Genomic DNA, 16,540 nt, shown 5'->3' with positions numbered 1-16,540 from the left:
AGAAACAAGGAGGTGGTCATAATGTTACGCCTGATTGATGTGCATGTAAGAAAAAAAAGAACAAAAGAAGAAAAAGTAATTTTTTGCATTAGAGCATAAAATGAAAGAGGTAAATAAACCCACAGAAGAAACACAAGAAGAGTAAAGGAACTAGAATTTTAAGGAATAGAATTCACACATTCTCATGAAGTGCTCCGTCTAACTTCTGCTGATGTTGCTTCCAGTTCCATTTAAGGCGGCACCCCACTGTTAAGGGGGTTCACTCGGTGCGAATCTGTGCGCGTGTGGCCGGGGGCAAACATGATTTGGGTTACGGAAGCCCCAGAGGAGGCACTGTGAGGATCCAGAGAGCACGGGGGGCCGTGGCCCACGGCCTGCAGCGCTGCAGCAGAGCCTGTGTGTGTGTTGGAGTGAGATGGAGTGAGTTAGAGTGGAGCGCAGCGCTCCACAGAGAGCGGGTGGCTGCTGATAATGCAGGCTTGCAGGCAGGGGGTCCTTCAGAAAGCTGCTGCGCTCCTGAGCTTTCACACCCCCTACTGCTAATCACCGCACCATCCGCCGCTCCCCCCACTGAGACGGGCCTTTTTTCCCTTTTCGTTCTATCTTTCTTTTTTTTTTATGAAGTTGGCTCTGCTCTAACTTAGTAAGATGTTATGAAGTTGAGAAAGAGTGGCGTGTCTCCGCTTTCCAGTGAAATTTGCATGCTGATTGATTTTTCTTTTGAAGTCTCAGGCAATCAGATTGAGCCTGTTGGGGGGAGGGGGGGGGGGGGGGGTGGTAATACTATAAAATGAAAAACTGCTGTGTTTGCATAACATTGTTTATTTGTGAACATTTTTCCAGCATTTTCCAGTCATTTGGACATGATATTTACCTTTTTTCCCCACTTCAGATGTAGAATTTACAAACCCCATTTCCTACGGACGTCCAGAGAGGCCGTGCCGTGGTTATAATTTTCTGGATTGTTATTTTGAGATCACAAGTTAATTACCTTGTTATCTTAAGATAACAAAATTGTCTTGAAATAACAAGTTACTTTTGTTGTTATTTCGAGATAAAAGTTAAGATAACAAGTTAATTATCTTGGGATCTCAAGATAAAGTTGTTATCTTGAGATAATGAGTTATTTATCTTATCTCAAGATAAAATTATCTTGAACTAACAAGTTGCTTATCTTGTTATATCAAGATAAAATTATTATCATGAAATAACAAGCTACTTATATTGTTCTCAATATAACAAAATTGTCTTTAAATAACAAGTTACTTATGTTATTATCTCAAGATAACAAAGTTATGTTGAGATAATGAGTTGTTTATCTTCTCAAGATAATAACATTATCTTGAAATATCAAGTTACTTATCTTGTTATCTCAAGGTAATAAAATAACAATCCAGAAAATTAAAGCATGGCTCATGGCCTCTCCGGACGTCCGTCATTTCCAGAAAAGTTAGGAAATTATTTTTAATGCAGTTAAAACAAGAATCTGTGATTTGTTGTTTCTCTTGAACCTTTATTTAATGACAAGTTTACAAAGAAATGACTTAATTTTTAGGTTGTCCAAGTAGATTTTATTTTGTCAATATAAAATTTTGAAATCGATGCCTGAAACGCGCTCAATGGAGCTGGGAAAGGAGCAAAATAAGAGTGAGAAGTTCATAGAATATTCAATTTACACCATTTTGAAGCTTCCTACAAGAAGCAGGTCGGTTTTTAAGAGGTGAGGGGATCATGATTGTGTATAAAAGGAGTGTCTACCAAAGGCTCAGTCTTTCAAAGCAAAGATGGGTCGTGGCTCACTACTTTGTGCCAAACTTTGTGAGAGTCATTTTTCAATTCGAGAGTTTCAAAGAATTTAGGTCTTTGGACTCTACCATACATAATATCTTGAAATGATTTACGGAATCTGGAGAAATCTCAGGTCATGTAGGGCGAGGCCGGAAGCCTCTGTTGAATGTGTGTGATCTTCGAGCCCTCAGACAGCATTGCGTGAGAAACTGTCATGCTACTGTGTTAAATATTGCCACGTGGGCTCGGGAAAACTGTTGTCACTTAACACAGTCTGCTGCTGCATCAATAAATGCAACTTGAAACTTTATTATGCAAGAAGAAGGCCATATATCAGTTCCATGCAGAAACGCTGCCGAGTTCTCTGGGCCCAAGCTCGTCTCAGATGGTCCAAAAGGCAGTGGAAATGTGTTCTGTGGTCAGATGAGTCCACATTTTAATTTATTTTTGGGGGAAAAACAAACTCCATTTTCTGTGCCAAAGACAAAAAGGACCATCAGACTTTCATCTGGATGCAAAATCCAGCATCTGTCATGGCATGGCGGTGCATCAGTGCTCACGGCAGGGGTGACTTGCATATGTGTGAAGGTACCATTAATGCGGGAATATATTTTGGGATTTTGGAGAGACATATGCTGCCATCAAGCCGCAGCATTTTACCGGGAACCCAGAGTGTGGGTATTTACTAGCCTGTATGCAATCTAGAACAGTCTGCTATTGAACATGTGTGACACATCATGAAGAGGCGAATCAGATAACGACGACCATGGACTGTTAAACAGCAGAAGTTATGAATCATGAAAAAATGAAACAATTAAGATATTCAGGTCCCAAATGATTAAAAAGTGTAATTAAAATGAAAAGGCTATGTAACGTGGGGTAAACATGCCTCTGTCCCAGCTTTTTTTAGTGTGTTGCAGGCATCAAATTCTGAATTTGTTTATATCTAAGAAAAAATGCAATAAGTTGGTCAGTGAAAGCATTGAAAATCTTTTCTTTGTATTTCTCAGTTAAATAAACTATCAGCTCAAGAACTTTAACAAATCACAGTTACTTGTTTTTCTTGCATTTTATAAAAAGTCCCAACTTTTCCAGAATTGGGGTTTGTAGAAAATAGGTGGTATATTCCTCACATTATGTTACAGAGTAGTAGGGGAAATGTCATGAATTGATATGCTACCAGGAAAAGGGTCTGGTTCCCGTCACCCCCACTGTGAGGTATTCTGACGTGGTAAGTTTCTCCAGCACGCTACATCTCACTTCAGACCACTCTGAGTGGCTCTGATTCATTTGGATTTAATTATGCAGAAAATGTGAAAATTTGGTGGAACTGCCCTTCAAATGTGCTATCCAGCCGCCTATAGTGGTGTGAAAAATACGTGAATCACTGTGCTCTACTGACCAATCTGCAGAGTCGTGTAGAAGAGGCTTTTAATAGGCGAAAGAATCTGAATCGAACTCGAGTGTCGACTCTGAACCGACACACGCGGAATCAAACTTCGACGCGCACTCACTCCTTTCTGTAATCAAAGCCTTAGATCAAAGCAATATCGACAGCCAAAATAAACCAGATGTGCAGCCCAGAAAGACGTTAGCAGGACCAAACAGCCGATTCAGTTCGTGAACCGCGAAGGTGCCACGAGAGCGAGTCAGAAGCACCAACCACACGGAGCCGAAGTGAGTCGACACACTCTGAATCTTCAACCCCAAGCCGTGAGTCGATTCCCACACTGAATCGAATCTCCCAGCTACGGGTGTCGGGGACGCGCTCTGTATGACGCGCTGTCGGGCACGCGCTTCCAGCTCCTTCAGTTCAGTTCAGCATCTCAGACAACGACCGGCGGATCCGCGCTACGGGTAAGCAGCGCGTTTCTCACTATTTCAGTACGTTTTCTTTACCTACAGCCGCACAAACGACTCCTTGCGAGCTTTACCGAGTCTGGATACGAGTTAATACTCTAAATATGCAGTAGATTCTGAAAGGTAAATAACTTTTTGGCTTTTTTGGTTCAGTTTGGTTTATGAATGACGGTCTCCTCGCTGAACTGCATTAAAGTTGATGGCACTAACTTGGCTGCTGTTTACACTGGTGATGTGCTGGTCTGGATGAATCTGTCAGCGATGTATTATTGACGTTAAATGAATTAAATGTGTTATTGTTGTTGTTGTTGTTGTTGTTGTTGTTGTTGTTGTTGTTGTTGTTCTTAGTGTTAGTCCTAGTTGTTCTCCTGCTCGTGTGAATTACTGAAGCTCTGTGTCTCCAAACACTCACAATGTGCTGAGGCAGGCAGATCAGAGCCTCAGCACCTGCCTACTGTTCCCCTTTGAGCGCTTTGTCTAAAGAGCCTCTCCAAGTAGGACATTAAGTGAGAGGAGGAGGTAAAGCGGGCTGGTCGTCTGTCCTGAACCAGAGGAAGCACAATAGCCAGCTTTAGTGACAGCATAGTGTTATTAACAGTGTTATTAACAGTGTTATTAACAATGGGAACCTCATCCACGTTAAGTATGCACTGGCCATGGTTGACGCTAATGACAAGCATTTCGCCTCAATCTTAAAAAAAGGATGGTTCTTCAAGGGTTCTTTAGCAGAGACAGTGGTTCTGTATAGGGCCATGAACACTCCAAGAACTACATTCTTAAAAAAAAAAATGTTCTTCGAGGGTTCTGCAGCAGTGAAGACAGTGGTTCTTTATAGAACCATGAACACTCAGAGAACTACATTCTGTAAAAAAGGTGGTTCTTCAAGGGTTCTGCAGTGAAGACAGTGGTTCTTTATAGAACCATGAACACTCAAAGAACCACATTATTGGATAAAGGTAGCTTCTCAGGGGTTCTTCAGTAAAGACAGTGGTTCTTTATAGAACCATGAACACTCAAAGAACTACATTCTGTAAACAAGGTGGTTCTTCAAGGGTTCTGCAGTGAAGACAGTGGTTCTTTATAGAACCATGAACACTCAAAGAACTACATTCTGTAAACAAGGTGGTTCTTCAAGGGTTCTGCAGTGAAGACAATGGTTCTTTATAGAACCATGCACAGTCAAAGAACTACATTCTGTAAAAAAGGTGGTTCTTCAAGGGTTCTGCAGTGAAGACAGTGATTCTTTATAGAACCATGAACACTCAAAGAACTACTACTACTGTCTCCATCATCTGAAGAACGATTTCACCATGTAAAGAACCATTTAAGCATGCAGGTGGTTCTTTGAGTGTTCCTGGCTCTATATAGAACCATTGTCTTACTAAAGAACCCTTGAAGAACCATCTTCTTTTTCAAGATTGTGCGCCACATGTCCAGAGGTTTGTGGACGCATTCTCATCCAGCGTGTCTTTTCTGAAGTCAAGGGTGTCAAAGGGGAATTCCACCAATTTTTGAAAATTTTAAATTATTTAAAAATATTATTTAAAAAAATCTTTACAATGAAATGGTCTACATGTAAACAGTCATTGAGAGTGGTTTGGTATGAAACTTGAACCGTGTCAGAATCATTCACAGTGGTGGTGATAGGAACCAGATGACTTTTTCAGTCCCGCTCCCGCCCGCAACCGAAACGATTTTTCCCGCTACCACCCGCGCACATCCACTGGTCATGGTCATCAGGCTCATTTATTCACCATTTAAACACAGAGCAGGGATTAAACTACAGAGCGGTTATTTTTAGTGTTTTGCTGGGCAGCTGTGGCCGTCGGACTGAAGGCTCCGCCCTCTCTCTAACGCCTGATTCACACGTGCTGCATCTGTGGCAACGTTAACACTACAGCTGGAACACGCTGGCCTTTCATACATACAGCACTTGAGGAGCAGAGCAGCGAGAAACTTAGACAGACATTCCTGTTTCCAGACAGATAAATGGTCACTTCAGTCACTCTGATCAACAAAAATATCATTTATAAATGTACACGGTATGTTTGTTTATCCTCAACACTTTCTGACTTCCGTTTAGGAAAAAGTCTCAAGCCTGGTAGACCAACCGGGAAATCTGTCTGCAGCACGGAATGTTTAACTAGTATTTTATCATGAATTACATAAAAAAAACGCCTTTAAGTTTTTATACATTCTTTTGTTTAATTTCTATTGATTTTCATGGATTAATTTGGTATATTTTGCTGTGTGACGTGCGCGGTCTATTCATGAACCCCGCTGCGCTTCAGTGCGGCACCTAGGACTCTGCCGCTTTGCACGTACCGCCTGTTTGAAAGCGCTGACCACTTAACACGGGCACCGAAATGAAAAGCTGGACTTTCCGCGACGCTCACACCACTCAGACACGTATATGTGAATCAGGCCCATGAGAATTTGTGTCTGGTTCACGTGATCGGTTGCTCGAGAACGACTTAATTCATTTGAACTGTTGTACTGTTATATTGTTTACATATGATTTTGCAATCGTTCTATTTTATTTAGGCTATTCATTAATTCGCGGGATTTCTCTATATGCGTTCTCCCGCCCGCTCCCGCCTGAAGGGGTCGGATTTCCACCCGCTCCCGCAAGCAACACTGAAAATTAGTCCCGCGCCTCAAGTAATTGTGTCGGGTCCCGCAGGAGTCCGCGATAGTGCAGACCTCTACTCCCAGGCCTTCAGTTACCCACAGTTCTCTGTGCACAAACAACACAAAGGAAAAAAAAGCAGCACTGTGAAAATGATGGAAAACGAAGCTGTTGGAGCAGAACTCGTTTTAAAATGTAAGCTGTTCACGTCCTTGAATTCGTCTTCGTTACCTTATAAAGTGTAAAGTGACTGATTAATTAAATAATTCGTCCATATATCATATTTTATTTAGAAGTATTTGTGTATGTAGTTTATCGTACTACATAAGATCATCTCCTTCATTTCTGTGAAGAAACGAAAAAGCAACAAACTCAATGCAGAGGCTCCATTTTCTCTCACCGGTTCCTTCAGGAGTTTGGCGCCGCTCTGGTGGCGCCACCACGCAGCCTCGTTAGGACGTTTGTGTGACCAATAGGCTACCAAGGAGGAGTCTTCATAGGACAGTCCTACCGAGGACCCGCCCTACCTCGGCTGCAGCCTCGGATTTGAAATGCAGCTATTGCACAACAAAAAACTCCAAATACCTGTGTTTACATCTGAATTTTGTCATGAAACATTGATGGAATTCTTCTTTAATTGGTAGTTTGTCTCTCTTTGCTGTAGTAAGGGTTTACACTTGATGTTGGAACATTGCTGTAAGGATTTGATTGCCTTCAGCCACAAGAGCATGAGGTCAGTGAGGTCAAGTATTGATGTTGGATAGTTACTTCTGCACTTCAGCTCATCCCAAAGGTATTGGATAGAGCTCCATCGCTCCAGAGAATGCCTTGCTGCTGCAAAGCCCAATGCTGGGGGGCTTTACACCCCTCTAGCCGACACTTGGCATTGTTCATGGTGATCTTTGGCCCATGTGCGGCTGCTCCAGAGCAGTGCTTTTCAATGGAGATGATACAAGCTGTGTGTGAATTGTATGCCGGTATCAGTAATTTGTGCACATTACAGTAGCTGAATTCACTAATTAGAATGGATACTTTTGAAAATATACTATATCGCTTTTGTCAGAAGAAAACCTTGTATCTCCGTTTTTCAGTTTTTGACATAATTTGACAATACCTGTTGTCCTTTACGTTGTATGTAAATTTCATGATGAATGGACCAAAAGAAATGACCCAAAATTACTTGGAAAAAAGTCTGGTTCCATTGACTTACATTAAAAGTAAAGTATGTTTTTTGCTTCTCCTGTAAAGTTACCATTTTGGAGATACGAGGTTTTCCTCTGACAACAGCGATATGGTACTTTTACACTTTGCCAAAATCTCAGCTGGCACAAATGTTGGGGTTATGGTGGGTTTTTTGTGGCCCACTCTTCCTGCCCCAGTGCCCAGTGCCAGTCCTTGGTGGCGTCAGCTGGTGCCAGTGTTTCATGTGGGCAGCCACACATGGAGCTTAGTCACACACACAGATTGCCACTTCACTAAGAATGATGTCCTTCTCAGCCGGTACAGTGGCCAGTGCCTCGTCTGCACTCTTAAGAACAAAAGCTCATCAGCGGTTCTCGGCCTGGGCGTACAGTTCTAGAAAAAAGACATTCATTGGTAGAGAACCTTTACATTATGTGGAGGTTCTTACACTTTGAAAAGGTTCTTTACACTCACATATTTTATTTACAATAACGATCCTTTAAAGAAAAGGTCTTTAAAAAAAGAAGGTGGTTCTTCTGTGGCGTCAGTCCAAAGAACCCTTTTTGGGATCTTTATAAAAGGTCCTGCTTGTTTTTTGCTGAATGTTGAATAGCTTGTTTCAGTGGTGTGAACATGACACGTACCTTATGGTACACTTTTTTTTTGCACTCTTAAAATGGTTCTTCAAGGGCTCTTTAGCAAAGAAAATGGTTCTACATAGAACCATGAACACTCAAAGAACCCTTTGCATGATTAAAGGGTTCTTTGCATCGTGAAAGCGTTCTTCAGCTTGATGGAGAATGTGTTGTATGTGGTGCTGCATAGAAGCTTTTTTGAAAAGGGTTCTATGTAGAACCATATACAGCCGATTCTTCATCAATCTGAAGAACGCTTTCATGATATACCTATTGTTCTAATAATAAGTCTCTCTGAGTCACAGAATTGTCCTAACTTATCCCTCCCATATGGCACCCCTGGTGAGCGTTACAGCTGTGGGCAGTAAACTGTAATCATGACTAATTTTGTTGGCTTTGTTGGCCTTTAGAGAAGTGACCGGAAAGGTGATGTCCAGGATGAGAGGGGTCGGATGTAATCTGCTGTTGTTTATGTCCTGAAGCGTTAGATCCTGTTAGCAACAGCCAGTTTATAGTACCTGCATAGACGCCACCTCAAATACTGCCGTTAAACCAGCCTTAACCCTTGTGTGGTGTTGGTGTGTTTGTTACTCAGTGGTCTGGTGACCCACCGCATTATTGTTTTTAAATCAATACAACCATAATAATTTATATAAAAATACCAGATGTTTAAAATATCACAAGTGTCCAGCGTAGGGTTCTCCTTTAGCAGCTGTAGCCAGTCAGCAGCCTGTCCATGTTGTCCACCCTCACACACACACACACACACACACACATATACAAACACACACACACACACACACACACACACACTAACAGCAGGCCATGTAGGAGGTGAACAGAGTGAAGGACACAGCACCTCCACACTTTTACTCCCCGTGGGTTCACCCAACACCACATGTGTAATATAAATGTGTGGGGGGTGAACAGAGTGAAGACACTAAAAATGGGTTATTTTATATGTTCTTCACAGAAAATGAGCAAAGACCAAGAATCTGAGGTTGAAATAATAATAAATCACATCATTTTTTTCTTTTGGTAAACATTGAAAATGTTTTAATCTGCTTTTAAACGCATAACATACATATAATGCGTGTAGCTTATTCTGTCAGTCTACTAGCTGGTAAGTTTCTTCATGTTTGTTCATGTCTTGATGAAATTTGGCGTATCTAGTGTAAACATTTAAAAGTTCTGCATTGCGATATTTCATTTAGTAACTTTCATGAGTTTTGCGTACCACGGCTACGACCGCCTCACAATGACTGAACTCTGTATCACTGCGCCACGGCACGAAAAACCCTTCAGCTGTTAATGGATTAGTCTTCGACTCTAACGCTGATCGCATGGAGCACCAAATGTACTGATGAAGTAAGAACCATTTTCTGTTTAAACTGAGAGGCTGGTGCCTTATGTTCTTATCTAGAACCAAGCTGGTCAGCTAGCTAACAGGCTAAAAGATAGGAAACATGCTAAACAACTCCATCATTAATATCACAGTCTTGAATTAAAGTACTTAATCACTGAAAAACAGCAGTATAAAACTCTAAAGAACGTCACCTGAATGTTTAACACGCTGCAAATGTCCGTGTTTCAGTCAGACGTCACGTCAAACCCACTAAATAGTGAGCTGTGTAACATAAAGTTTAGAAATTCTAGCTTCTGCTGTCAAATATTGCACTGCTTGTTAAGTATGAATGTGTTTGAGACCTAAATGACCATTTTTAGTGATATTTTGCTCTGTTGGGCTGCAGGATCCAGTATTTAAACTCCTACGTAGTGTACTATGTAGGGAGCAGGGAACCGTTTGAGATTCAGCCCCAGCATGAGAAAAGTGGCGTCGTCAGACTGTCAGAAGACTCACGATGGTGATTTGGTGACCAGAAAGTACTTATAAACTGAAAGTATTTGCAGTAAACAGTGCTGTGTTATCATATCTTCACTGTTATACAAAAAAAACTGTTTTAAAAAATCATTAAATGACCGCAGTTTACAGTGATGGGCGACCGAACGTTCTTCTCATTCAACAGTCATTGGTTGCTTAGCAACAATACCGTACCCTAAAGGAACTACATTTCTTGGCGGAATACTTGTTTATGTCGATTATTATGAATAATAACTTAAATAATGATCTAAAACATTGTGTATTTTAATATATTTTATGTTGGCTGCCGTTTTATAAAAGCATTAATCCACTCGAGGCAGTGAGTTACTGCGATTTTATCACAGGGAAGGGTGTTGTTAGGCACGACGCAAAGCAGAACACTCCATCTCAGGTATCATTGCATAATGATATCATCTCACCTTATTAATTTTTATACTGTTAATTTTTTAAGTATTGTTAGATTATTGCCACATCTCCACTATCCCACGCCATTGATTTTGGGACTTTGAGGGTTGAGATTGCTGTTATTTCACAGATGATTCATGCATTGATCCGTTTCCCCTCTGAAGCATTAATCTCAGAAGGGAAGTCTAACTTTCTTGAAGGTCGGACAAGGCGTCGATAGCCACCGATGAGAAACTGGCCTCAAGGGACCCGTCCCTTCTCCCTGACTAATAAGAGAACCCAAACGAGGAGGGTCAATGAAGAGCCCGGTGTGATTGGTGTTTCTGATTCATTCCTATGTTGGCTTCTTTGTGCTCCACAAATTGAAGCTTCTGTCACTCTTTTCCAATTAGCCCAAGCGCCGACTTCTCTCATTTTGAGTCGGAGCCAAGCACTGCGAGTCTGGACTCATTTAACAGTCACGGGTGTGTGGTGCTGTTGTATGGCTTCATGGTGTCTCGGTCTTTTCTCCATGGTGATTAGAGAATCTTGTGCGTGTGTATGTTTGTGTATGTGTGGCCGTGTATTTAGCTGTTTATGGGGACCAAATGTCCAGAGGATGATGAAAACAGGAACATTTTGATGTTTGTAGGCATGTTTGGCTCCTCGCCATGAGCAAAAATGTTTTTTGTGAAATAAGTGCTGAACAGTGAGACATTGATGTTAAAATAAATTGTGCATTTATACATTTTTTTTGCCCTCACATCGGTTTTTCCTACACTGTAGATGTTCTGGGGATATTTGGCTGATGAGGAAAAATGCTTTCATACACACACACACACACACACATTAACTCTGTGTGTGTGTGTGTGTGTGTGTGTGTGTGTTTGTGTATATATATATATATATATATATATATATATATATATATATATATATATATGTATGTGTATGTATGTATTTATTTATTTATATATACCATTTCACTGTTGTCGGAAGACAACCTTGTATGTCCAATTTTTATGTTTTTCAGTTTTTGATATAATTTGAAAATACATGTTACCCTTTACAGTGTATGTAAATTTTTTGATGAACGGACTAAAAGAAATTACCTAAAATGATTTATAAAAAAATCTGGTTCCATTGTCCTAAATTTAGAGTAAAGTTGTTTTTGTCCTACAGTTTTGTTATCATTATATATATAATCAATCACCATCCCGAGAGCACTAACACTTAAACAAACTCTAACCATCTATCCAAAATAGATTTTATATGTATATATAAATATATTAAGCAGCCAGTCGTGTAGCAACAGTACAGTGCATAAAATCACCACGGGCCAGCAGCCTCAGATAATGTTCACATCAGCCATCAGAATCGGAAAAAAATGTTGTCTTAGTGATTTTGAACATGACATGATTGTTGGTGCCAGTTGAGCTGGTTTGAGTATTTCTTTAGCTGCTGGTCTCCTGGGATTTTCACACACAACAGCCTCTATGGTTTACTCAGAACGGTGAGATAAAGAAAAAACAGCCAGTGAGGGGCAGTTCTGGACGGAAACATTTTGGACCAATCAGTCGTTGCTTGAATGCCACAGCCTATTTGAGTGTTGTTCCTGACCATGTTCATCCCTTCATGGCCATAATTTACTCTCTTGTAATGGCTACTTCCAGCATGATAATGCACCATGTCACAAGGCAAAAGTCATCTCAAAGTGGTTCAGTGTTCTTCTGTGGCCTTCCCAGGCACTTGATCTGAATCCAATAGAACATCTTTGGAATGTGGCAGAATAGGAGACTCACAGCATGAAAGGGCACCTGAAAAATGGAATTGCATGATGCAATCAGGTCAACATGGACCAGAATCTCAAAGGAATGTTTGCAGCATCTTGTTGAATCCATGCCATGAATTGAGGCTGTTTTAGAGCAAAGGGAGGTCCTACCAGGTACTAGTACAGTGTTCCAGATAGCTATGTATCCACACATGCACACACACACACCCTTCTTTCCATAAAGTTGGGAAGCTGTGCAAAATGTAAATGAAAACAGAATGCAGTGGTGTGCAAACCATTTCAACCTCATATTTAATTGAAAAAAAACTATAAAGACTTTAATCTTCTATGGTCCATAATATCATTAAAAGATTCCAAGAATCCAGAGGAATCTCTGTATCCAAGGGACAAGGCCAAATTTTTGGCTGGCCGTGATCTTCAGGCCCTCAGACGGCACTGCATGAAAAACAGACATGATTCTGTAGTGGCAATCACTGCGTGGGCTCAGAAACATTCCGAAAATCATGGTCTGTGAACATATTTGACCGCTGCATCCACAATTGCAAGTTGAAACTCTACAGTGTAAACAAGAAACCATATATAAACAGGATCCAGAAACGCCGCCGCCTTCTCTGGGCCTGAGCTCATTGAAGATGCACTGAGGCAAAGTGGAAAAGCACCCTGTGGTCCGACGAATCATAATTTGAAATTGCTTTTTCAGGGAAGGCCTTGATTATTTCAGCAAGACAATGTAAAAAAACACATTCTACATGTATTACAACAGCATTGCTCTGTAGTATAAGAGTCCATGTGTTAAACTGGCCTGCCTGCAGTCCAGACCTGTCACCACTGAAAACATTTGGCACATTATGAAACTGTTGAGAGGCTGAAATCCTGTTTCAAGCAAGAACAGGAAAAGATTTCACTTTCAAGACCACAGCAGTGTCTCCTCAGTTCCCAAACGCTTACAGAGTGTTGTTAAAAAAAGGTAATGCAACACAGTGGTAAACATGCGTATCAAATTCAAAATGGGCAGATATTTTTCAAAAAACAATAAAATTTCTCAGTTTAATTTTCAATTAAATATAATGTTTATATAATTTGCATATCATGACATTCTATTTTTATTTGCATTTTGCATTGTGTGCCCACTTTTTTGGAAATGGGGTTGTGTGTGGTGTGTGTGTGTGTATACATATATATATATATATATATATATATATATATATATATATATATATATATATATGTTTAAGACTAATCTATTTTTGTTGATTTTTATTGACAATTATATAATTAAAAATGGCAAAGAATGTACTGTAATTATTTATAGGGATTTTTCAGTCAAGTTATTTGCATCAACATGTGATCTACAGCTCTGTTCATCAGACTGACTACATCAAAAATGTCTTCTTTTTTACAGCTTCCTTCTAACTGTAATCATATGTGCTTATAATGTTGCACACGTCTAGTACATTAGAATCAGTTTAGACATTTTACTGCCACCATACTGTTTTATTTTATTTAAAGACATTGGTTCCAAATTTTTAAGCTCACAGTCTTCAAAATAGTAACTTTATACGAGAAGAAAATTAGATTCTTAAGTGAAAAGTGTGTTTTTTGGAACATTTCTGTTGATTCATTCATTATGGAGTGTTATACAACAGTTAGTTCCGGCCACGCGAGCTGATTGGTTGAGAAGCGTTCTAGCGGTGCTGTTATTTCACCATAACATCACAGGTTTTTCACAAACACGTTATCACTCCGCTGAGACGCCGTTGCTAAGCAACAACTTTGACAGCTGTAGGAGACGCTCAAGCCATTTGAACATTTTTACTTCTTACTTAGCCACAAACAGAAAATGGACACTTTTAAGATCACATTTGACCGACAGCCAATTTGGTCAGACTCTGAAGATGAGACGACACTAAATTCCCAAACTGTCATCACCACTGAGCAGCTTTTCAGTCGGCAGCTGTGACAGAAGAACAGCTAAACAACCTGGAATCAGCCAGAAATGAACCCAACACCATTCGCCAAACGTGTAGTCTGATCTTCAGAGTCTGACCAAATCAGACTGAGCCATAAAACTACAGCAATAAAAAACAACAAAGCTGCTCAGTGGTGACGACAGTTTGGGAATTTAGTGTAAGGAGCTGGAGAACGAACTGCCGGCTGTGCAGCGAGTGGGCGGAGCTCGTTACTCTGACGTAGCAACAAGCTGCTCGTTAAGGAGCTATAATTTGGTGAAGGAACTGCGAACATTAAAACATATTAAACGCCGCGTTCACAGCCCAGTTTATTAATTTATTACTTTATTTATTTAACTGTTGTATTAAAGCAATAGAACACTCGAGGAGTGTGTTATCGCCTTCGGCTCATGCCTGCGACCAAATCACAGCCGTGATGTTATTTCGCGATAACACACTCCCTCTCGGGTTCTACTGCTTAATTCACACAATGTGAATGACAGATAGCGATTTCAAATGGTTTTATTTATAGATAAATAAATAAATGGGTATTGATAAGACAGGAGTGATTTGCTTTTGGTTTCTTGTGTTAAGTAGATGTAACGTTTAAGCTACGTTCCAAAGTCTAGGCTGCATTTCTCGGCCGCTACGTCATAGCAGGCCGTTCCAAAGTGAAGCATCCTTCAAATACAGCCTAGAAATGCAGCCTATGTTCTGAGTGATTTCAAGGACGCATCAGATGGATCCTTCCAGGCCTTCGGTTACCCACAGTTCTCTGCACACGAACGACGTGAAGGGAAATAAAACAGCACCACGAAAATAATGCAAAACGAAGCCGTTGGAGCAGAGCTAGTTTTAAAATGTAAGTTTTCCACGTCTTTGAATTCGTCTTCGTTACCTTATAAAGTGTAAAATGACTGAGTAATTAATGAATTCGTCCATATATCGTATTTTATTTAGAAGTATTTGTATATTTGTAGTTTATCGTACTACATAAGATCATCTCCTCCATTTCCATGACGAAATGAAAAAGCAACAAACTCAATGCAGCGGCTCCATTTTCTCTCACCAGCTCCCTCAGGAGTTTGGCGCCGCTCTGGTGGCGTCACCACGCTGCCTCGGTAGGACTGATCCATTTGTGTGACCAATAGGCTACTAAGGATGAGTCTTCATAGGACTGTCCTACTGAGGAACCGCACTACCTCGGCTTTGGGACGCAGCTATAATGTAGCCCTCACACACACAAAGATAGGAATACAAACGTGGGAGAGAGAGAAGGAGAGAGAGATTCTCCTGCTGTGAGACGGTATAAAACTCTCCCAGCGCTCCCTGTTAGGTGATGGGGGAGTCAGGGACTCTGCTGTGAAGCTCTGAGGGTTTGATGGTGCTCCACAGCTGTTGTACCTGCAGCAGTTACTCTGCTTTTTCCTTTTGTCTCTTTTTATTTCTTTCCCCCTTTCTTCCCTTCTTTCTCTCTTTCTCTCTCCCCCTTTTTCTCCCATCACTTGGCAGCAGATGGGCTCTCCTTATGGCAATTTTGACACCTAAGCTGCTCCACTGGGCTTCAGTCTCAGACACATTCCAAGCTGCCAAAAGTTGCAGCGAGGGGTGTGAAATCCCTGATATTGTTCGAGAAGAGACACCAGCTGAGTTTCCTGACGATGTGTTTATTCTCTTCTCGTCGTGTTTACTTCAGCTTATTAGGCCAAGCAGAACCTGGTTTGTTAATCCACGAGCTTTCAGAGAAAAATCTTCTGCATGGTTCTTAGACATGTTCTCATTTTCATCACTGAAAATGCAGCTTATTATTGTATGATTTTGATCATATTCAGTAAAGAACAGCCAAATGCAAAGGTTTTAACATATCGAATAACATTTTCATACATTTTCAACAGGGTACTATTTGGGTGGTGGGTCATTCTCAGCACTGCAGTAACACTGACATGGTGGTGGTGTGTTAGTGTGTGTTGTGCTGGCCTGAGTGGATCAGACACAGCAGTGCTGCTGGAGTTTTTAAACACTGTGTCCACTCACTGTCCACTCTATTAGACACTCCTACTTTGTCAGTCCGCCTTGTAGATGTAAAGTCAGAGACGATAGCTCATCTGCTGCTGCACAGTTTGTGTTGGTCATCCTCTAGTCCTTCATCAGTGGTCACAGGACGCTGTTGGCTGGATATTTTTGGTTGGTGGACTATTCTCAGTCCAGCAGTGACACAGAGGTGTTTAAAACCTCCAGCAGCACTGCTGTGTCTGATCCACTCATACCAGTACAACACACACTAACACACCACCACCACGTCAGTGTTGCTGCAGTGCTGAGAATGAGCCACCACCCAAATAGTACCTGCTCTGTGAGGGTCCATGGGGGTCCTGACCACTGAAGAACAGGGTAAAAGGGGGCTAACAAAGTATCAGAGAAACAGATGGACTACAGTCT

At 41.0% G+C, this 16,540-nt stretch overlaps 1 protein-coding gene across 1 annotated transcript in view; it reads left to right on the top strand.

Moving 5' to 3' along the window:
* Positions 1-3,499: 3,499 nt before the first annotated feature.
* draxin (dorsal inhibitory axon guidance protein) overlaps positions 3,500-16,540 on the top strand; it is a 44,160-nt gene continuing 31,119 nt past the window's right edge. The window contains exon 1 of the mRNA XM_036560197.1: positions 3,500-3,645. The gene's annotated coding sequence lies outside the window, so the exon portion shown is untranslated. The remainder of the gene's footprint in view (positions 3,646-16,540) is intronic.

The sequence above is a fragment of the Colossoma macropomum genome, unplaced genomic scaffold (assembly GCF_904425465.1).
Source record: "Colossoma macropomum unplaced genomic scaffold, Colossoma_macropomum, whole genome shotgun sequence".
In the NCBI taxonomy this organism is placed as follows: Eukaryota; Metazoa; Chordata; class Actinopteri; order Characiformes; family Serrasalmidae; genus Colossoma; species Colossoma macropomum.
Note: the sequence above shows the minus strand (reverse complement) of the source record. Positions and strands in the feature narration are given on the sequence as shown.